The sequence below is a fragment of the Chiloscyllium plagiosum genome, unplaced genomic scaffold, assembly GCF_037043375.1.
Source record: "Chiloscyllium plagiosum isolate Xiang-an unplaced genomic scaffold, Cpla_swu_hap1 HiC_scaffold_49, whole genome shotgun sequence".
Classification (NCBI taxonomy): Eukaryota; Metazoa; Chordata; class Chondrichthyes; order Orectolobiformes; family Hemiscylliidae; genus Chiloscyllium; species Chiloscyllium plagiosum.
Window position 1 is genome coordinate 14,191,360 of NW_028270187.1, and position 21,499 is coordinate 14,212,858.

Here is a 21,499-nt window from a genome sequence, read left to right on the forward strand (position 1 = left end):
TAGTGCTTATTTTTTTCCCCAGCACCCATGGTGTGTGTGTGCAGGTGTGAGACACAGTGGAAGACACAAAGTGCACCAATCTTTATTCAATTTCCACCACCAGGAAGATAGGAAAACACCCGGGTGGCCAGTGACAAACACTGCCCTTCACATCAAAGGGCAGTGCTGTGTGATCAAAACAGTGAAGGGGAGGGTAGGGACTAAATCAAAATAGAGTTGGAGGGAGAAATGATGCACTCCACTCCCTGCGGCGCCCACCTCTCCCTGAACAACTCCAGGGTGTTGGTGGACACCGCGTGCTCCTTCTCCAAGGACACCCGGGGGGGCCAAAGCATTCTCGGGGAGTGAACGCTTCAGGATTGGTCAGAAAGCAAACTATTTTGCAAGATTGATCATTCTCACGACATAGTGGAGCAGTAAACCTCTCCCATGAATCAATGTGAGATGTTTAAGAAATGGTTGAGATGTAAATCTGATAACGTACATTAGGGAGATTTAAACAATCCTTAGATAAACACATGGGTGATTTTGCAATAGTGTAGGGGACGAGCTGAGAATAATTCACAGGTCGGCGTGAATAATTCACAGAGAGAAAGTGAGGGCTGCAGATCAGAGCTGAAAATATGTTGCTGGAAAAGCGCAGGTCAGGCAGCATCCAAGGAACAGGAGAATCGACGTTTCGGGCATAAGCCCTTCTTCAGGAATAATTCACAGGTCGGGTTACACAACTCGAGTAAGAAACTTATTTTCAAACTCCCAGAACGATTGGTAATTTACATACCTGGCGAGTATGGTTAAGTTGGACCAAATAATCGATTTGCATAGTAATCATCTCAATGACTGTAACTCGACAGAGCAATTGTTAATGACTAATATTTTACCCATCAGTCTGTGCAGATATAAATATTCTCTATAAACTCACCGGTAATCTCAGACGCACGCGCAGTTTGGTTTCTATGTGGAGCATGCGCAGTGTCACATTGATCAGAGGAGAGAGAGACATGGAGCTGCTATCGGCTTCAGAGAGCGGCACTCGGGGTCGGTGTGTGGGAGCCTCGCTGGAGTATGGAGCGGAGAGAATTCACAAGTCCCGGATACAGGTTAAAAATAACTCGATAAGGACCCTCCAGGCCCGAGTAAGGATGCGGCAGTCTCTGATCATGGAAGCGGCCCAGGGTGACGGCCGCCATTTGTTTGAGGGAAGAGGGAGCGCGGGCCTGAGGGCCGCCATCTTGAGAAGGTCATGGTGCAGGAGGGCGGGGCTCTCGGGGTCTGTAGAACAATCAGAGGAAAGGGAAGACCCATTGTTACTGATTAATCCCACGGACACAGCGTCACTGGGCGGTCCCACAGGAATATCCTCTCAGTCCTGCTGGGATGGTTCACCCAGTCAGAACCAGCAGCTCTCCTCCTCTCTCAGCTCCCCTTCTGTCCTTCCTGCAGCATCTGTCCCTGGAACATTGAGCTGCCTGTCCTGTCCCTTCCTCAGTTGTGTTTCTGTAATACCTGTGATATCCCAGTCCCATCTTAGATTACTTCACTAAAGACAGGAATGCACCCAATGGATTTTTCTTAACATCAGCAATTGTTTAATACTCATTTACAGGTTTTTAATTACATCGTTTTTGAAGCATTTACTTCACATTCAGTCATTTGCAATGTTGGGATTTGAACCTGTGTCCAGAGAACACTTGCTGAGTTTGTGGATAAATTGTCACACAATAATGCCACGAGGCCATCACTTCGTCTGCTCACAGTTTATGTATCCCAGTGCAACATGAATCAAGACCCTTTCTTCCTGCACAATTGTTTGACCCGGCACTCTGTTGATGTGACTCAGTACCTCTCCATGTGGTATCCCTCACTGTGTGGCTCTGATTGCTGCCTCTGTCACCGTCTCTCACTTTTGAAGCTACTCCAGATCATGAGCCAACAGAATTCTCCACTCCAGAGAGATGAGGCAGCACAGGTCAGGAATGGAGACTGGGATTTTCCAGATCTCTGTGTGCTCAGTGCCATTCTATATGTGTAACCCTCAAAGCATTAGTCTAATTTCCCATTCTGCCTATTTCTGTGTCTTATTTCTACAGGTACTCATGGAGTTCCTCACTCAATAGACTTGCCAACTGCTGGTTGGGACGATGGTTGGTCAGCCAGAAAGACAAAGTCAGGGAGGTCGGGAGTCTTCAATAAATCCTGCTGCCAGGTAAGATCATTCCAGTGCACAGAGCAGAAAGTAATAAGGGGGATCCAAACATCAGCTAACAAGACATGACATAGAGAAAGTGCTGGAGGGGGAGCACAGTACAGACACACCCCAGGCTCAATCACCACGCCTGCTGCAAGTTTTGTTGTAATGAGACAGAATCAGGAGTTCCCAGTTATCAGTCCAGACCTGTGCTTTCTTAGGGAGCATCAGAACAACTGAGGGGAAAGCAGGCCTCCCACGAGAGGGTGGTAATGCTGCCTGGGATCTTTCTGTTCCCTATTCCCTCTCCAACATTGTATCTATGACTTGTATTGAGGACCAGTGTCTTCAATCATTCTAACTCCTGTAACAGTTCCTATCTCTGTCATCTCCTCCCCTCTCACCAATTATTTCACAGATTTGAAACCTCCAGTCCAGATGACCATCCGTATCTCTGTAACTTGCTTCAGTCTCTACAACATGCCTTGTCTCGATAGTCTCCTCCTCCAATAACTGGAGATATCGGGTCTGTTTCTGTGAAGCATGACTCTTCGGCTGAGGTTTCCTAAATGGAATGAGTCGCGTTTGCCTGTGTTTGGCTCATATCCCTTCAAACCTTCTCCTCTCCACGTACCTGCCCGAGGGTCTTTTCCATGTTGTAATTGTTCTTGTTTTTACCATTTCCTCTGGCAGCCCGTTCCATCTATGCGGATAATGTTGTCCGTCAGCTCCCTCTTCAAATCCTTGCTCTCTCACCTCACGTTTATGCTTCTAGCTTTGGAATCACCTACCCTTGGCAATTCACCTTACGTAGACCCTACATGGTTTCATAAACCTTTATAAGGTCACCCCGTGGCCTCCTCTGCCCAGGAGAAATATTGATGACAGTGTTACCAATATCTCCAATTCATGTACTCAGTGCTCTGACCAATGAAGTCAAGTGTGCCAATTGCCGCTTTCAACACCCTGTCGCCCTGTGATGCCAGTCCAAGGAACAATGTAACTGCACCCCTTGGTCTCTCTCTTTTCTACAACACTGTCCAGGGCCCAACCATTACCCGTGTTAGTCCTCCCTGGTTTGTCTTAACTAAATCCAACACCTGAATTAAACTCCATCTTTCATTCCTTGGCCCAGTTGATTAACATCCCCTTCGATAACTATATTCCCTGCCCACTCTTCCACTAATCTTGGTATCTATAAACATATTAACAGGGACTCCTATATTTTCACTCAAATTGTTTATGTAAGTGGTGCACAACAGTGCTCCCAGCACCAATCCTTACAGCACACGGCTGGTCAGAGGCCTCCAGTCTGAACAACAACCCTCTCCCACCACCCTCTGTCTCCCACTGTCATCCCATTTTGTATCCAGTTGGCTAGCTCTCCCTGATCCATTGTGATCTACCCTTACTAACCAATGTATCATGCTACATCCTGAACAAGGGTTTGCGGAAGCCAGAAACAACGTCTGTTGCTCTGCCTTCGTCTAACTTTTTGGTCACATCTTGAGCAAACTCCAGTCAAGTTTGTGGGACATGTTTGCCCATGCACAAAGCCATGCTGGCTGTCCGTAATCAGGCCTTATCTTTCCAAATGCATGGACGGCCTATCTCTCAGAATGACCTCCAACAACTGACCCACCATGATGTCTCGCTCATCAGTCTGTAATTCCCTGGCTTTCTCTTGCAGCCTTTCTTAATTGATGACACAAAATTATAATCATAGTCAGAGTCAGACCGCACTGTTCAGTTAACGCTAACCATACTCTAAAATGGATCTCATCCCACCTGCCTGTTCCTGGATCATATCCCTTCAAACCTTTCCTACTACTGTACTAATCTAAATGTCTTTTAAACATTGTAACTGTCCCCATGTTCACCCCTTCCTTGGGAAGTTCATTTCACACACAACCCACCCTCTGTGTAACAATGTGCCTCTCATGTCTTTTTTCTAAACTTAAAAATGTAGTACGTTGTCTTGAAACTCCCCTGTCCATGGGAAAAGACAACGCCCATTAACTCTATCTAGCCCCCTCATGATTTTATAAACTTCTATGAGGTCATCTGTCAATATTCAGGTTTCAGTGAAAAATACCAACCTATTCAGCCTTTCTTTATACTGAAGCCTTTCGTACCCAGCCACATCCCAGTAAATCTCCCAACCCTTTCCAGCTTAATAATATCCTTCCTATAACTGGGCGACCAGAACTGGACACAGTATTCCAGAAGAGGACTCACCAATGGCCTGTATAATCTCAATGCGACTTCCCAACTCCTATATCCAAAGGACTGAGCGATGAAAGCAAGTGAGGCAAGCAACCTTTTTTAAACTATCCTGTCTCTCCATGTTGCAAACTTCAAAGAATTATGTAGCTGAGGTTCCTCTGTTCTACAACACCAGCGAAGGTCTTGCATTAATTGGATAAGTCCTGCACATGTTTGTTGTACCAAATGCATTACCTCGCATTTATTCAGATTGAACTCCATCTACAGTTTTTCAGCCATTCACACATTTCATCAGGATCCCTTTGTAATCTCAGAAAACCTTCTTCACTGTCCAAAATGCCACCCTCCAGTCCAACAGCCTATCACACATAGCACTCTATAGTACAAATATCTCTGTTGGAGGCCCTACAATTTCTTCACCAGCTTCCCACAATGTCCTGAGATCCATTTGATCAGGTCCTGGGGATTTATCTACCTTTGTGTTTTAAAACCTCCAGCACCTCCTTTTCTATAATGTGGATTCATTTCAAGACTTTGAGTCATAGAGATGTACAGCACGGAAACAGGCCCTTCGGACCAACTCCTGCATAGCGTTTCTAGTCACATTTGCCACAATTTTGCCAATATCCCTCTAAACCTTTGCTATTCATACACCCATCCACATGCCTTTTAAATGTATTTCTATCAGCCTCCACTATTTGCTCTGCCAGCTTATTCCATCCACTCTGCGGGAGCCAGTTGTCCTTTCGATCCCTTTGAAAAGTTTCCCTCGCCTGGGGAAATGACCTTGTCTCTTGACACTGTCGATGACCATCGTGATTTTAAACACCTTTTATCGGTTAACTCCTCAGCTTCCCATGTTCAACTGAAAACAGCCTCAGCCTATTCAGGCTTCTCCCTGAAGCGCTAGCCCTCCAACCCTGGCATCATCTTTGGTCATTTCCTCTGAACCCTTTCATGTTCCACACACCCTTCCGATGGCATTGAGACCGGAATTGCACACAGTATTCCAATAGTGGTCAGGCCAAACACTGTTTAGTTCCCTGAGCCCCCCAGTCTCTATCCACAGTCAGTTCCAAAGTGAAATATTTGTTTCGGATCTTGTACTTTCACACATCATTGGCTTCATTGATCATTAAGGATACCGGGTTTGCCCCTAGCTCTTCTTTTGCTCTTCATACACTTGTAGAGTCTCTTTGGATTCTCCTTAACTTTCTCTGCCAAAGCTATCTCATGTCCCCTTTTCACATTCCTGATTTCCATCCTAAGTGTATTTCTACAGCCCCGATGCTCCTGAAGGGATTCCCTTGAGTCAGCCAGTTATATCGACATGTGACCCCTTTTTTTCTTGACCACAGCCATGAAACTCAGCCAGTGTTTCCTAATTCAGTCAGCATTGAGCTGCACACTAACAGGAACACGCTGGCACTGAACGCTCCTTTTATCTCGGTTTTAAAATATTCCTACTTGCCAGACTTCCCTTTATCTGCAAATAGCCTCCCCAGATCTACTTTAAAAATTCATGTCTAATACTATCTTGCTCCATTGAATAACTTTAACTTGTGGACCAGGCCTGTCCTTTTCCATCGCTATTTTCAAACTAATACAATTGTTGTAACATTCCAAAGTGCTCCCCTACTAATACCTCAGACCCGTTCCCTACCTTGTTTCCCAAGGGGAGGTCAGGTTTAGCCCCATTCTCCAGTCGGGCCACTTACATAATGACTGGGAGTTTTCGGAACACACTGAACAAATTCCTTCCATCCAAATGCTTAACTTAGTAGCAATCCCAGTCCAGGTTTGGAACGGTTAAGATCCCCTATCATTAAAACCCTATTATTCTAAGAGATATCTGAAATCTCCTGACATATTTGCTCCTTCATCTCCCATTGCCTATCGCTGTAGTCCGACCGAAAACTAATGGCCAATTTTTATTTCTCAGTTCCACTAATATCGCTTAACTGGGCGATCCTGCATGAATACTCCCTCTAGGTACTGCTGGGATGTTTCCCCCAATCAAAACCACCAGCTCTCCTCCTGTTTTGCCTCCTGTTCTATCCTTCCTGTAAAATCTGTCTCCGGAACATTGAGCTGCTGGTCCTGTTGCTCCCTCAGCTGTGTTTCTGTAATATCTATGGTATCCCAATCCCATGTTCCCATCCATGCTCTGGGTTCATCTGCCTTATCTGTCTGGCCCTTTGCATTGAAATAACTGCAGTTTAATCCACCAGTTTTCCCTAATTGTCTGCTATGTTCTTGCCTGCCTTGTCTACTTATATTGTTCTCTTCAACATTTGTGCCAGCCTCAACTTTCTTTCTGGCCTTACGACTTTTTGGGGTCACACAGCCCTGCCAGACGAATTTCAATCCTCTCGAGCAGCTCCAGCAACGCTCCCCACCAGGATGTGGTTCCCCCTCCTGCTCCCAGTTCAGGTGTATTCCCCACCCTGTCTATCTGTGCTGACACCTCCAGAGATCTCAGGACTTGCCCACCAAGATCCCTGTGTTCCTCGGTACTCCAAGAGGACCTACCATTCATGATGTATATCATTCGTTTATTAGACTTCCAACAGTGATTACCTCACAGTGATCAGAAGTAAACTCTGTCTGCCATTACTCTGCTCAGTTTATCATCTGATCGATATCAGACTGCAGCCTGAGTCCATCCCGCTCACTGTAGACAACACCCTCCATCTTTTATGTCATTTGCAAACCTACTAGTGATTCCTTCTGCTTTTCCATCCGAGCGATTAATGTACGTAACATCCGGCCATGGTTCCTGCACAGATCCCTGTGGTACACCCGCTGGATAATGGCTTTCAATCACAAAAACAACCCTCCACCTATTGAGGACCCAATTTACCAACTTGCCTTGGATCCCTTGGGCTCTTCCCTTTTGAACCAGCCTTCCATCTGGGACCTCGTCAAAGACCTTAATGAACTCCATATAAACCACATCATCTGCACTGCCCTCATCAATATCAGAGGACAGTCGTCTACCAACTCCATACAGACAATCCCAAATGAAATTGCGCGGGTATCCGTTTTTGGCGAATACATTGTAGAGGTGTTCTTCTTCCTCTTTTTTCAGTTCTGGTGTACTGCAGTGTGTTGTGGCCCTTTTGAACAGTGTCTTGATGCAACCTCTTTTGTGTGTGTTGGGGTGGTTGCTTTCGTAGTTTAGGACTTGGTCTGTGTGTGTGGCTTTCCTGTATACCTTTGTGGTGAATTCTCCGTTCGGTGTTCTCTGTACCATCACGTCTCGGAATGGGAGTTGGGTGTCCTTTTCTTCCTCTCTAGTGAATCCGATTCCTGTGAGTGTGGCGTTGATGATCCTGTGTGTGTTCTCTACTTCTCTGCTTTTAATGATTACAAAGGTGTCATCCACATATCTGAGCCAGAGTTTGGGTTGAATTTGCGGTAAGACTGTTTGTTCTAATCTTTGCATTACCGCTTCTGCTATGAGTCCAGAGATGGGTGAGCCCATGGGTGTGCCGTTGATTTGTTCATATATTTGGTTGTCGAATGTGAAGTGTGTTGTGAGGCACAGGTCCGGTAGTTTGAGTATGCAGTCTTTTTTGATAGGTTCACCGTCCTGTTGTCTGTTCTGCATGTCCAGCAGGTTGGCTATTGTTTCTCTGGCTAGGGTTTTGTTGATAGAGGTGAACAGTGCCGTTACATCAAATGAGACCATAGATTCTTCCTTGTCTATGTGTCCAAGAATTCCTGTGTTGACTGTACAAAGTGTCTGGATCCGCTGATCAGGTGTTTCAGTTTCTGCTGTAGTTCTTTAGCCTGTTTGTGTGATGGTGTCCCTGGTAGCGATACTATGGGTCTGAGTGGGATGTCTGGTTTGTGCACTTTAGGTAGTCCATAGAATCTGAGGGTGTTGTTGCTTTCAGGTTTCATTCTCTATAGGTCAAACCTGATTATCTGTCCGTTTTTATTTTTTGTAGGTTTCTCAGTGTGTTGTTTATCCTATTGGTGAGCTGCGGGGTGGGGTCAAACTCCACACAATTTCATCCACAGATGCCTCAGGGAAAGACAACGGAACGAGGACATGCCGCAACCCAAAGGACTAGCCACACTACCATACATCAAGAACATTTCTGAACTGACAGCCAGACTACTGCGACCACAAGGACTCATAACAGCACATAAACCAACAGCCACCCTCAGACAACAACTCACCAGGACGAAGGACCCGATACCCAACATGAGCAAAACCAATGTAGTGTACAAAATCCCATGCAAGGACTGCACAAAACACTACATAGGACAAACAGGAAGACAGCTAACGATCCGCATCCATGAACACCAACTGGCCACGAAACGACACGACCAGCTATCCTTAGTAGCCGCACACGCAGATGACCAGCAACGTGAGTTCGACTGGGACAACACTACTATATTAGGACAAGCCAAACAGAGAACAGCCAGGGAATTCCTAGAGGCATGGCACTCATCCACAGTTTCAATCAATAAGCACATCGACCTGGACCCAATATACCGGCCACTACAGCGGACAGCTGGAACTGACAACCGGAAGCGGCAGGGACAGACCACTATAAATGCCGGAGGAAACATCACAGAAGCGCTTCACAGGAGGCTCCCTGAGGATGTCACCTAGACAGGGGACGAAACGTCTGCAACACAAATTCCCAGCTCGGCGAACAGAACCACAACAAGGAGCACCCGAGCTACAAATCTTCTCCCAAACTTTGAACCCTTTAGACTCTACAAAGCTCCGTCATGAACAACAAGCCACCATCTCTCTATTTCCTTTGCCTTCTTCAGTGTCTGCAACTCTCGCTCCATTAACGTTCTTTAGTCACTGCAGGTCTGCCGAGCTCCCCAGATAACCTGTTTCATCCCCTACAGCTCCCTCAATCACTGTAACACCCTCTGCTCTGTCTAATCCTCCTCTTTCCCACTGTCTTCCAGGCACAACGGCGATCCTGTAAGAGAGCAGTGCGGAATGGGATGTTATAAATCTCAGCTGAGGCTTGATGCCGACCATTACCTGGGAGTCACAAGGGGAGAGACCCGAGCGAGTGCAGCACAGAGCGGGAGAATATAAATCAGCAGCGAGGGTCAAGGCCGACTGGGACCTGGATTTGGATAAAAAGCAGAGCAGGAGGCTCGAAATCCGCACCGAGTCACAGAGGGAGTGACCGTGTGAGGGAGCAACTTGGAGCAGGAGCTTGAGGCTGACTCACACCTGGGAGAATATAAATCAGCACCGAGGATCGAGGCCTAGTTGTAACTGGGAGTCACAGAGACGGTGACCCTGTGAGGGAGCAGACTGGAGTGAGAGCTGGACGATTACACGTCCGAGGAGACACATCACTGTGTGTGCATGTGTCCCTCCATTGTTCTGTGTTTGTGTGTGTGTATTTATGCGTGTGTGTCCCCTTCCCTCGCTGTGTGTGAGCATGTCCCTCCCTCACTGTCTGTGTGTGTGTGTGTGTGCGTATGTCTGCGTGTTTCCCTCCCTCACTGTGTGTGTCTGTCCCCTCGGTGTGTGTGTGCGTGTGTGTGTGCGTGTGCGTGTGTAAGTGTGTGTGTGTCCTCTAGCTTTCTGAGCACATGTCCCACCCTTGCATGTGTGTGCATGTCTCAACCTCGCTGTGTGTGTGCGTGTCCCAACCTCGCTGTGTATGTGTGTGTGTGTCCCTCTTGCTGTGAGTGTGTGTGCGCCCCTCTTGCAGTGTGTGAGTGTGTCCTCCCCTCTCTCTGTATGTGTATCACTCACTCACTGTGTGTCTGTGTGTCCCTCCCTCGCTGTGAGAGTATGTGTGTGTGTGTGTCCCTCACTCGCTGTGTGTGTGTGTGTGTGTCCCTCCCTCGCTGTGTGTGTGTGTGTGTGTCCCTCCCTCGCTGTGTGTGTGTGTGTGTCCCTCCCTCGCTGTGTGTGTGTGTCCCTCCCTCGCTGTGTGTGTGTGTGTGTCCCCCTCCCTCGCTGGGTGTGTGTGTCCCCCTCCCTCGCTGTGTGTGTGTGTGTGTCCCCCTCCCTCGCTGTGTGTGTGTGTGTGTGTCCCCCTCCCTCGCTGTGTGTGTGTGTGTGTGTGTGTCCCTCCCTCGCTGTGTGTGTGTCCCTCCCTCGCTGTGTGTGTGTGTGCCCCTCCCTCGCTGTGTGTGTGTGCCCCTCCCTCGCTGTGTGTGTCCCCCTCCCTCGCTGTGTGTGTGTCCCCCTCCCTCGCTGTGTGTGTGTGTGTGTGTGTGTCCCCCTCCCTCGCTGTGTGTGTGTGTGTGTGTGTCCCCCTCCCTCGCTGTGTGTGTGTGTGTGTCCCCCTCCCTCGCTGTGTGTGTGTGTCCCTCCCTCGCTGTGTGTGTGTGTGTGTCCCCCCCTCCCTCGCTGTGTGTGTCCCCCCCTCCCTCGCTGTGTGTGTGTGTGTGTGTGTCCCCCTCCCTCGCTGTGTGTGTGTGTGTGTCCCCCTCCCTCGCTGTGTGTGTGTGTCCCTCCCTCGCTGTGTGTGTGTGTGTGTCCCCCCCTCCCTCGCTGTGTGTGTCCCCCCCTCCCTCGCTGTGTGTGTCCCCCCTCCCTCGCTGTGTGTGTCCCCCCTCCCTCGCTGTGTGTGTCCCCCCTCCCTCGCTGTGTGTGTCCCCCCCTCCCTCGCTGTGTGTGTCCCCCCCTCCCTCGCTGTGTGTCCCCCCCTCCCTCGCTGTGTGTGTGTGTGTCCCCCTCCCTCGCTGTGTGTGTGTGTGTCCCCCTCCCTCGCTGTGTGTGTGTGTGTGTCCCCCTCCCTCGCTGTGTGTGTGTGTGTGTCCCCCTCCCTCGCTGTGTGTGTGTGTGTGTGTCCCTCGCTGTGTGTGTGTGTGTGTCCCTCGCTGTGTGTGTGTGTGTGTCCCTCGCTGTGTGTGTGTGTGTGTGTGTGTCCCTCGCTGTGTGTGTGTGTGTGTGTGTCCCTCGCTGTGTGTGTGTGTGTGTCCCCCTCGCTGTGTGTGTGTGTGTGTCCCCCTCGCTGTGTGTGTGTGTGTCCCCCTCGCTGTGTGTGTGTGTGTGTCCCCCTCGCTGTGTGTGTGTGTGTGTCCCCCTCGCTGTGTGTGTGTGTGTGTCCCCCTCGCTGTGTGTGTGTGTGTGTCCCCCTCGCTGTGTGTGTGTGTGTGTCCCCCTCGCTGTGTGTGTGTGTGTGTCCCCCTCGCTGTGTGTGTGTGTGTGTCCCCCTCGCTGTGTGTGTGTGTGTGTCCCCCTCGCTGTGTGTGTGTGTGTGTCCCCCTCGCTGTGTGTGTGTGTGTGTCCCCCTCGCTGTGTGTGTGTGTGTGTCCCCCTCGCTGTGTGTGTGTGTGTGTCCCCCTCGCTGTGTGTGTGTGTGTGTCCCCCTCGCTGTGTGTGTGTGTGTGTCCCCCTCGCTGTGTGTGTGTGTGTGTCCCCCTCGCTGTGTGTGTGTGTGTGTCCCCCTCGCTGTGTGTGTGTGTGTGTCCCCCTCGCTGTGTGTGTGTGTGTGTCCCCCTCGCTGTGTGTGTGTGTGTGTCCCCCTCGCTGTGTGTGTGTGTGTGTCCCCCTCGCTGTGTGTGTGTGTGTGTCCCCCTCGCTGTGTGTGTGTGTGTGTCCCCCTCGCTGTGTGTGTGTGTGTGTCCCCCTCGCTGTGTGTGTGTGTGTGTCCCCCTCGCTGTGTGTGTGTGTGTGTCCCCCTCGCTGTGTGTGTGTGTGTGTCCCCCTCGCTGTGTGTGTGTGTGTCCCTCCCTCGCTGTGTGTGTGTGTGTCCCTCCCTCGCTGTGTGTGTGTGTGTCCCTCCCTCGCTGTGTGTGTGTGTGTCCCTCCCTCGCTGTGTGTGTGTGTGTCCCTCCCTCGCTGTGTGTGTGTGTGTCCCTCCCTCGCTGTGTGTGTGTGTGTCCCTCCCTCGCTGTGTGTGTGTGTGTCCCTCCCTCGCTGTGTGTGTGTGTGTCCCTCCCTCGCTGTGTGTGTGTGTGTCCCTCCCTCGCTGTGTGTGTGTGTGTCCCTCCCTCGCTGTGTGTGTGTGTGTCCCTCCCTCGCTGTGTGTGTGTGTGTCCCTCCCTCGCTGTGTGTGTGTGTGTCCCTCCCTCGCTGTGTGTGTGTGTGTCCCTCCCTCGCTGTGTGTGTGTGTGTCCCTCCCTCGCTGTGTGTGTGTGTGTCCCTCCCTCGCTGTGTGTGTGTGTGTCCCTCCCTCGCTGTGTGTGTGTGTGTCCCTCCCTCGCTGTGTGTGTGTGTGTCCCTCCCTCGCTGTGTGTGTGTGTCCCTCCCTCGCTGTGTGTGTGTGTCCCTCCCTCGCTGTGTGTGTGTGTCCCTCCCTCGCTGTGTGTGTGTGTCCCTCCCTCGCTGTGTGTGTGTGTGTCCCCCTCCCTCGCTGTGTGTGTGTGTGTGTCCCCCTCCCTCGCTGTGTGTGTGTGTGTGTCCCCCTCCCTCGCTGTGTGTGTGTGTGTCCCCCTCCCTCGCTGTGTGTGTGTGTGTGTCCCTCCCTCGCTGTGTGTGTGTGTCCCCCCCTCCCTCGCTGTGTGTGTGTGTGTGTGTGTCCCCCTCCCTCGCTGTGTGTGTGTGTGTCCCTCCCTCGCTGTGTGTGTGTGTGTGTGTGTGTGTGTCCCTCCCTCGCTGTGTGTGTGTGTGTGTCCCTCCCTCGCTGTGTGTGTGTGTGTCCCTCCCTCGCTGTGTGTGTGTGTGTGTCCCTCCCTCGCTGTGTGTGTGTGTGTGTCCCTCCCTCGCTGTGTGTGTGTGTGTGTCCCTCCCTCGCTGTGTGTGTGTGTGTGTGTCCCTCCCTCGCTGTGTGTGTGTGTGTGTCCCTCCCTCGCTGTGTGTGTGTGTGTGTCCCTCCCTCGCTGTGTGTGTGTGTGTGTCCCTCCCTCGCTGTGTGTGTGTGTCCCTCCCTCGCTGTGTGTGTGTGTCCCTCCCTCGCTGTGTGTGTGTGTCCCTCCCTCGCTGTGTGTGTGTGTCCCTCCCTCGCTGTGTGTGTGTGTGTGTCCCTCCCTCGCTGTGTGTGTGTGTCCCTCCCTCGCTGTGTGTGTGTGTCCCTCCCTCGCTGTGTGTGTGTGTCCCTCCCTCGCTGTGTGTGTGTGTCCCTCCCTCGCTGTGTGTGTGTGTCCCTCCCTCGCTGTGTGTGTGTCCCTTCCTCGCTGTGTGTGTGTGTCCCTCCCTCGCTGTGTGTGTGTGTCCCTCCCTCGCTGTGTGTGTGTGTGTGTCCCTCCCTCGCTGTGTGTGTGTGTCCCTCCCTCGCTGTGTGTGTGTGTCCCTCCCTCGCTGTGTGTGTGTGTCCCTCCCTCGCTGTGTGTGTGTGTCCCTCCCTCGCTGTGTGTGTGTGTCCCTCCCTCGCTGTGCGTGTGTGTCCCTCCCTCGCTGTGCGTGTGTGTCCCTCCCTCGCTGTGCGTGTGTGTCCCTCCCTCGCTGTGCGTGTGTGTCCCTCCCTCGCTGTGCGTGTGTGTCCCTCCCTCGCTGTGCGTGTGTGTCCCTCCCTCGCTGTGCGTGTGTGTCCCTCCCTCGCTGTGCGTGTGTGTCCCTCCCTCGCTGTGCGTGTGTGTCCCTCCCTCGCTGTGCGTGTGTGTCCCTCCCTCGCTGTGCGTGTGTGTCCCTCCCTCGCTGTGCGTGTGTGTCCCTCCCTCGCTGTGCGTGTGTGTCCCTCCCTCGCTGTGCGTGTGTGTCCCTCCCTCGCTGTGCGTGTGTGTCCCTCCCTCGCTGTGTGTGTGTGTCCCTCCCTCGCTGTGTGTGTGTGTGTGTGTGTCCCTCCCTCGCTGTGTGTGTGTGTGTGTGTGTCCCCCTCCCTCGCTGTGTGTGTGTGTGTGTCCCCCTCCCTCGCTGTGTGTGTGTGTGTGTCCCCCTCCCTCGCTGTGTGTGTGTGTGTGTGTCCCTCCCTCGCTGTGTGTGTGTGTGTGTGTCCCCCTCCCTCGCTGTGTGTGTGTGTGTGTCCCCCTCCCTCGCTGTGTGTGTGTGTGTGTCCCCCTCCCTCGCTGTGTGTGTGTGTGTGTGTGTGTGTCCCTCCCTCGCTGTGTGTGTGTGTGTGTGTGTGTGTGTGTGTCCCTCCCTCGCTGTGTGTGTGTGTGTGTCCCTCCCTCGCTGTGTGTGTGTGTGTCCCCCTCCCTCGCTGTGTGTGTGTGTGTGTCCCCCTCCCTCGCTGTGTGTGTGTGTGTGTGTGTGTGTGTGTGTCCCTCCCTCGCTGTGTGTGTGTGTGTGTGTGTCCCTCCCTCGCTGTGTGTGTGTGTGTGTGTCCCTCCCTCGCTGTGTGTGTGTGTGTGTGTCCCTCCCTCGCTGTGTGTGTGTGTGTCCCCCTCCCTCGCTGTGTGTGTGTGTGTCCCCCTCCCTCGCTGTGTGTGTGTGTCCCCCTCCCTCGCTGTGTGTGTGTGTGTCCCCCTCCCTCGCTGTGTGTGTGTGTGTCCCCCTCCCTCGCTGTGTGTGTGTGTGTCCCCCTCCCTCGCTGTGTGTGTGTGTGTCCCCCTCCCTCGCTGTGTGTGTGTGTGTCCCCCTCCCTCGCTGTGTGTGTGTGTGTGTCCCCCTCCCTCGCTGTGTGTGTGTGTGTCCCCCTCCCTCGCTGTGTGTGTGTGTGTCCCCCTCCCTCGCTGTGTGTGTGTGTGTCCCCCTCCCTCGCTGTGTGTGTGTGTGTCCCCCTCCCTCGCTGTGTGTGTGTGTGTCCCTCCCTCGCTGTGTGTGTCCCTCCCTCGCTGTGTGTGTGTGTCCCTCCCTCGCTGTGTGTGTGTCCCCCTCCCTCGCTGTGTGTGTGTGTCCCTCCCTCGCTGTGTGTGTGTGTCCCTCCCTCGCTGTGTGTGTGTCCCCCTCCCTCGCTGTGTGTGTGTGTGTCCCTCCCTCGCAGTGTGTGTGTGTCCCTCCCTCGCTGTGTGTGTCCCTCCCTCGCTGTGTGTGTGTGTGTCCCCCTCCCTCGCTGTGTGTGTGTGTGTGTGTCCCCCTCCCTCGCTGTGTGTGTGTGTGTGTCCCCCTCGCTGTGTGTGTGTGTGTCCCCCCCTCGCTGTGTGTGGCCCCCTCGCTGTGTGTGTGTGTGTGTGTGTCCCCCTCGCTGTGTGTGTGTGTGTCCCCCTCCCTCGCTGTGTGTGTGTGTGTCCCTCCCTCGCTGTGTGTGTCCCTCCCTCGCTGTGTGTGTCCCTCCCTCGCTGTGTGTGTGTGTCCCTCCCTCGCAGTGTGTGTGTGTCCCTCCCTCGCAGTGTGTGTGTGTCCCTCCCTCGCTGTGTGTGTCCCTCCCTCGCTGTGTGTGTCCCTCCCTCGCTGTGTGTGTGTGTGTCCCCCTCCCTCGCTGTGTGTGTGTGTGTGTGTCCCCCTCCCTCGCTGTGTGTGTGTGTGTGTCCCCCTCCCTCGCTGTGTGTGTGTGTGTGTCCCCCTCGCTGTGTGTGTGTGTGTCCCCCCCTCGCTGTGTGTGTGTGTGTCCCCCCCTCGCTGTGTGTGGCCCCCTCGCTGTGTGTGTGTGTGTGTGTGTCCCCCTCGCTGTGTGTGTGTGTGTGTGTCCCCCTCGCTGTGTGTGTGTGTGTGTGTCCCCCTCGCTGTGTGTGTGTGTGTGTGTCCCCCTCGCTGTGTGTGTGTGTGTGTGTCCCCCTCGCTGTGTGTGTGTGTGTGTCCCCCTCGCTGTGTGTGTGTGTGTGTCCCCCTCGCTGTGTGTGTGTGTGTGTCCCCCTCGCTGTGTGTGTGTGTGTGTCCCCCTCGCTGTGTGTGTGTGTGTGTCCCCCTCGCTGTGTGTGTGTGTCCCCCTCGCTGTGTGTGTGTGTGTGTCCCCCTCGCTGTGTGTGTGTGTGTGTCCCCCTCGCTGTGTGTGTGTGTGTGTCCCCCTCGCTGTGTGTGTGTGTGTCCCTCCCTCGCTGTGTGTGTGTGTGTCCCTCCCTCGCTGTGTGTGTGTGTGTCCCTCCCTCGCTGTGTGTGTGTGTGTCCCTCCCTCGCTGTGTGTGTGTGTGTCCCTCCCTCGCTGTGTGTGTGTGTGTCCCTCCCTCGCTGTGTGTGTGTGTGTCCCTCCCTCGCTGTGTGTGTGTGTGTCCCTCCCTCGCTGTGTGTGTGTGTGTCCCTCCCTCGCTGTGTGTGTGTGTGTGTCCCTCCCTCGCTGTGTGTGTGTGTGTCCCTCCCTCGCTGTGTGTGTGTGTGTCCCTCCCTCGCTGTGTGTGTGTGTCCCTCCCTCGCTGTGTGTGTGTGTCCCTCCCTCGCTGTGTGTGTGTGTCCCTCCCTCGCTGTGTGTGTGTGTCCCCCTCCCTCGCTGTGTGTGTGGTCCCCCTCCCTCGCTGTGTGTGTGTCCCCCTCCCTCGCTGTGTGTGTGTCCCTCCCTCGTTGTGTGTGTGTGTGTGTCCCCCTCCCTCGCTGTGTGTGTGTGTGTGTCCCCCTCCCTCGCTGTGTGTGTGTGTGTGTCCCCCTCCCTCGCTGTGTGTGTGTGTGTCCCCCTCCCTCGCTGTGTGTGTGTGTGTGTCCCTCCCTCGCTGTGTGTGTGTGTGTGTCCCTCCCTCGCTGTGTGTGTGTGTGTGTCCCCCTCCCTCGCTGTGTGTGTGTGTGTGTGTGTGTGTCCCTCCCTCGCTGTGTGTGTGTGTGTCCCCCCCTCCCTCGCTGTGTGTGTGTGTGTCCCTCCCTCGCTGTGTGTGTGTGTGTGTGTGTGTGTGTCCCTCCCTCGCTGTGTGTGTGTGTGTGTCCCTCCCTCGCTGTGTGTGTGTGTCCCCCTCCCTCACTGTGTGTGTGTGTGTGTCCCTCCCTCGCTGTGTGTGTGTGTGTGTCCCTCCCTCGCTGTGTGTGTGTGTGTGTGTCCCTCCCTCGCTGTGTGTGTGTGTCCCTCCCTCGCTGTGTGTGTGTGTGTGTCCCCCTCCCTCGCTGGGTGTGTGTGTCCCCCTCCCTCGCTGTGTGTGTGTGTCCCCCTCCCTCGCTGTGTGTGTGTGTGTGTGTCCCCCTCCCTCGCTGTGTGTGTGTGTGTGTGTGTGTCCCTCCCTCGCTGTGTGTGTGTGTGTCCCTCCCTCGCTGTGTGTGTGTGTGCCCCTCCCTCGCTGTGTGTGTGTGCCCCTCCCTCGCTGTGTGTGTCCCCCTCCCTCGCTGTGTGTGTGTCCCCCTCCCTCGCTGTGTGTGTGTGTGTGTGTGTGTCCCCCTCCCTCGCTGTGTGTGTGTGTGTGTGTGTCCCCCTCCCTCGCTGTGTGTGTGTGTGTGTCCCCCTCCCTCGCTGTGTGTGTGTGTCCCCTCCCTCGCTGTGTGTGTGTGTGTGTCCCCCCCTCCCTCGCTGTGTGTGTCCCCCCCTCCCTCGCTGTGTGTGTGTGTGTGTGTGTCCCCCTCCCTCGCTGTGTGTGTGTGTGTGTCCCCCTCCCTCGCTGTGTGTGTGTGTCCCTCCCTCGCTGTGTGTGTGTGTGTGTCCCCCCCTCCCTCGCTGTGTGTGTCCCCCCTCCCTCGCTGTGTGTGTCCCCCCTCCCTCGCTGTGTGTGTCCCCCCTCCCTCGCTGTGTGTGTCCCCCCTCCCTCGCTGTGTGTGTCCCCCCCTCCCTCGCTGTGTGTGTCCCCCCCTCCCTCGCTGTGTGTGTCCCCCTCCCTCGCTGTGTGTGTGTCCCCCTCCCTCGCTGTGTGTGTGTGTGTCCCCCTCCCTCGCTGTTTGTGTGTGTGTGTCCCCCTCCCTCGCTGTGTGTGTGTGTGTGTGTCCCTCGCTGTGTGTGTGTGTGTCCCTCGCTGTGTGTGTGTGTGTGTGTGTGTCCCTCGCTGTGTGTGTGTGTGTGTGTCCCCCTCGCTGTGTGTGTGTGTGTGTCCCCCTCGCTGTGTGTGTGTGTGTGTCCCCCTCGCTGTGTGTGTGTGTGTCCCCCTCGCTGTGTGTGTGTGTGTGTCCCCCTCGCTGTGTGTGTGTGTGTGTCCCCCTCGCTGTGTGTGTGTGTGTGTCCCCCTCGCTGTGTGTGTGTGTGTGTCCCCCTCGCTGTGTGTGTGTGTGTGTCCCCCTCGCTGTGTGTGTGTGTGTGTCCCCCTCGCTGTGTGTGTGTGTGTGTCCCCCTCGCTGTGTGTGTGTGTGTGTGTCCCCCTCGCTGTGTGTGTGTGTGTGTGTCCCTCGCTGTGTGTGTGTGTGTGTCCCCCTCGCTGTGTGTGTGTGTGTGTCCCCCCTCGCTGTGTGTGTGTGTGTCCCTCCCTCGCTGTGTGTGTGTGTGTCCCTCCCTCGCTGTGTGTGTGTGTGTCCCTCCCTCGCTGTGTGTGTGTGTGTCCCTCCCTCGCTGTGTGTGTGTGTGTCCCTCCCTCGCTGTGTGTGTGTGTGTCCCTCCCTCGCTGTGTGTGTGTGTGTCCCTCCCTCGCTGTGTGTGTGTGTGTCCCTCCCTCGCTGTGTGTGTGTGTGTCCCTCCCTCGCTGTGTGTGTGTGTGTCCCTCCCTCGCTGTGTGTGTGTGTGTCCCTCCCTCGCTGTGTGTGTGTGTGTCCCTCCCTCGCTGTGTGTGTGTGTGTCCCTCCCTCGCTGTGTGTGTGTGTGTCCCTCCCTCGCTGTGTGTGTGTGTGTCCCTCCCTCGCTGTGTGTGTGTGTGTCCCTCCCTCGCTGTGTGTGTGTGTGTCCCTCCCTCGCTGTGTGTGTGTGTGTCCCTCCCTCGCTGTGTGTGTGTGTGTCCCTCCCTCGCTGTGTGTGTGTGTGTCCCTCCCTCGCTGTGTGTGTGTGTGTCCCTCCCTCGCTGTGTGTGTGTGTGTCCCTCCCTCGCTGTGTGTGTGTGTGTCCCTCCCTCGCTGTGTGTGTGTGTGTCCCTCCCTCGCTGTGTGTGTGTGTGTCCCTCCCTCGCTGTGTGTGTGTGTGTCCCTCCCTCGCTGTGTGTGTGTGTGTCCCTCCCTCGCTGTGTGTGTGTGTGTCCCTCCCTCGCTGTGTGTGTGTGTGTCCCTCCCTCGCTGTGTGTGTGTGTCCCCTCCCTCGCTGTGTGTGTGTGTGTCCCTCCCTCGCTGTGTGTGTGTGTCCCCCTCCCTCGCTGTGTGTGTGTGTGTCCCCCTCCCTCGCTGTGTGTGTGTGTCCCCTCCCTCGCTTGTGTGTGTGTGTCCCCCTCCCTCGCTGTGTGTGTGTGTGTGTCCCTCCCTCGCTGTGTGTGTGTGTGTCCCTCCCTCGCTGTGTGTGTGTGTGTCCCTCCCTCGTGGTGTCGTGTGTGTGTGTCCCCCTCCCTCGCTGTGTGTGTGTGTGTCCCCCTCCCTCGCTGTGTGTGTGTGTGTGTCCCCCTCCCTCGCTGTGTGTGTGTGTGTGTCCCCCTCCCTCGCTGTGTGTGTGTGTGTCCCCCTCCCTCGCTGTGTGTGTGTGTGTGTCCCCTCCCTCGCTGTGTGTGTGTGTCCCCCCTCCCTCGCTGTGTGTGTGTGTCCCTCCCTCGCTGTGTGTGTGTGTGTCCCTCCCTCGCTGTGTGTGTGTGTGTCCCTCCCTCGCTGTGTGTGTGTGTGTGTCCCTCCCTCGCTGTGTGTGTGTGTGTGTCCCTCCCTCGCTGTGTGTGTGTGTCCCTCCCTCGCTGTGTGTGTGTGTCCCTCCCTCGCTGTGTGTGTGTGTCCCTCCCTCGCTGTGTGTGTGTGTCCCTCCCTCGCTGTGTGTGTGTGTCCCTCCCTCGCTGTGTGTGCGTGTCCCCTCCCTCGCTGTGTGTGTGTGTCCCTCCCTCGCTGTGTGTGTGTGTCCCTCCCTCGCTGTGTGTGTGTGTGTCCTCGCTGTGTGTGTGTGTGTCCCTCCCTCGCTGTGTGTGTGTGTCCCTCCCTCGCTGTGCGTGTGTGGTCCCCTCCCTCGCTGTGCGTGTGTGTCCCTCCCTCGCTGTGCGTGTGTGTCCCTCCCTCGCTGTGCGTGTGTGGTCCCTCCCTCGCTGTGCGTGTGTGTCCCTCCCTCGCTGTGCGTGTGTGGTCCCTCCCTCGCTGTGGCGTGTGTGTCCCTCCCTCGCTGTGCGTGTGTGTCCCCCTCCCTCGCTGTGCGTGTGTGTCCCCTCCCTCGCTGTGCGTGTGTGTCCCCCTCCCTCGCTGTGTGTGTGTGTGTCCCCTCCCTCGCTGTGCGTGTGTGTCCCTCCCTCGCTGTGGTGTGTGTCCCTCCCTCGCTGTGCGTGTGTGTCCCCTCCCTCGCTGTGTGTGTGTGTGTCCCCCCTCCCTCGCTGTGTGTGTGTGTGTGTCCCCCTCCCTCGCTGTGTGTGTGTGTGTGTGTCCCCCTCCCTCGCTGTGTGTGTGTGTGTGTGTGTCCCCTCCCTCGCTGTGTGTGTGTGTGTGTGTGTCCCCCTCCCTCGCTGTGTGTGTGTGTGTGTGTCCCCCCTCCCTCGCTGTGTGTGTGTGTGTGTGTCCCCCTCCCTCGCTGTGTGTGTGTGTGTGTGTGTGTCCCCCTCCCTCGCTGTGTGTGTGTGTGTGTCCCCCTCCCTCGCTGTGTGTGTGTGTGTGTGTCCCCCTCCCTCGCTGTGTGTGTGTGTGTGTGTCCCCCTCCCTCGCTGTGTGTGTGTGTGTGTCCCCCTCCCCTCGCTGTGTGTGTGTGTGTGTGTGTGTCCCCCTCCCTCGCTGTGTGTGTGTGTGTGTGTGTGTGTCCCTCCCTCGCTGTGTGTGTGTGTCGTGTGTGTGTGTGTGTCCCTCCCTCGCTGTGTGTGTGTGTGTGTGTCCCTCCCTCGCTGTGTGTGTGTGTGTCCCCCTCCCTCGCTGTGTGTGTGTGTGTGTCCCCCTCCCTCGCTGTGTGTGTGTGTGTGTGTCCCTCGCTGTGTGTGTGTGTGTGTGTCCCCTCCCTCGCTGTGTGTGTGTGTGTGTCCCCCTCCCTCGCTGTGTGTGTGTGTGTGTCCCCCTCCCTCGCTGTGTGTGTGTGTGTGTCCCCCTCCCTCGCTGTGTGTGTGGTGTGTCCCCCTCCCTCGCTGTGTGTGTGTGTGTCCCCCTCCCTCGCTGTGTGTGTGTGTGTCCCCCTCCCTCGCTGTGTGTGTGTGTGTCCCCCTCCCTCGCTGTGTGTGTGTGTGTCCCCCCTCCCTCGCTGTGTGTGTGTGTGTCCCCCTCCCTCGCTGTGTGTGTGTGTGTCCCCCTCCCTCGCTGTGTGTGTGTGTGTCCCCCCTCCCTCGCTTGTGTGTGTGTGTGTGTCCCCCTCCCTCGCTGTGTGTGTGTGTCCCCCCTCCCTCGCTGTGTGTGTGTGTGTCCCCCTCCCTCGCTGTGTGTGTGTGTGTCCCCCTCCCCTCGCTGTGTGTGGTGTGTGTCCCCCCTCCCTCGCTGTGTGTGGTGTGTGTCCCCCTCCCTCGCTGTGTGGGGTGTCCCCCCCTGTGTGT

The 21,499-nt window shown here is 55.2% G+C and overlaps 1 long non-coding RNA gene across 1 annotated transcript; it reads left to right on the plus strand.

Moving 5' to 3' along the window:
• Positions 1-1,034: 1,034 nt before the first annotated feature.
• LOC148135616 (uncharacterized) lies at positions 1,035-8,472 on the plus strand. The gene is made up of 3 exons (XR_015755061.1): positions 1,035-1,100; positions 2,091-2,206; positions 8,371-8,472. It is a non-coding gene; the product is annotated as an uncharacterized LOC148135616 (long non-coding RNA).
• Positions 8,473-21,499: the final 13,027 nt, after the last annotated feature.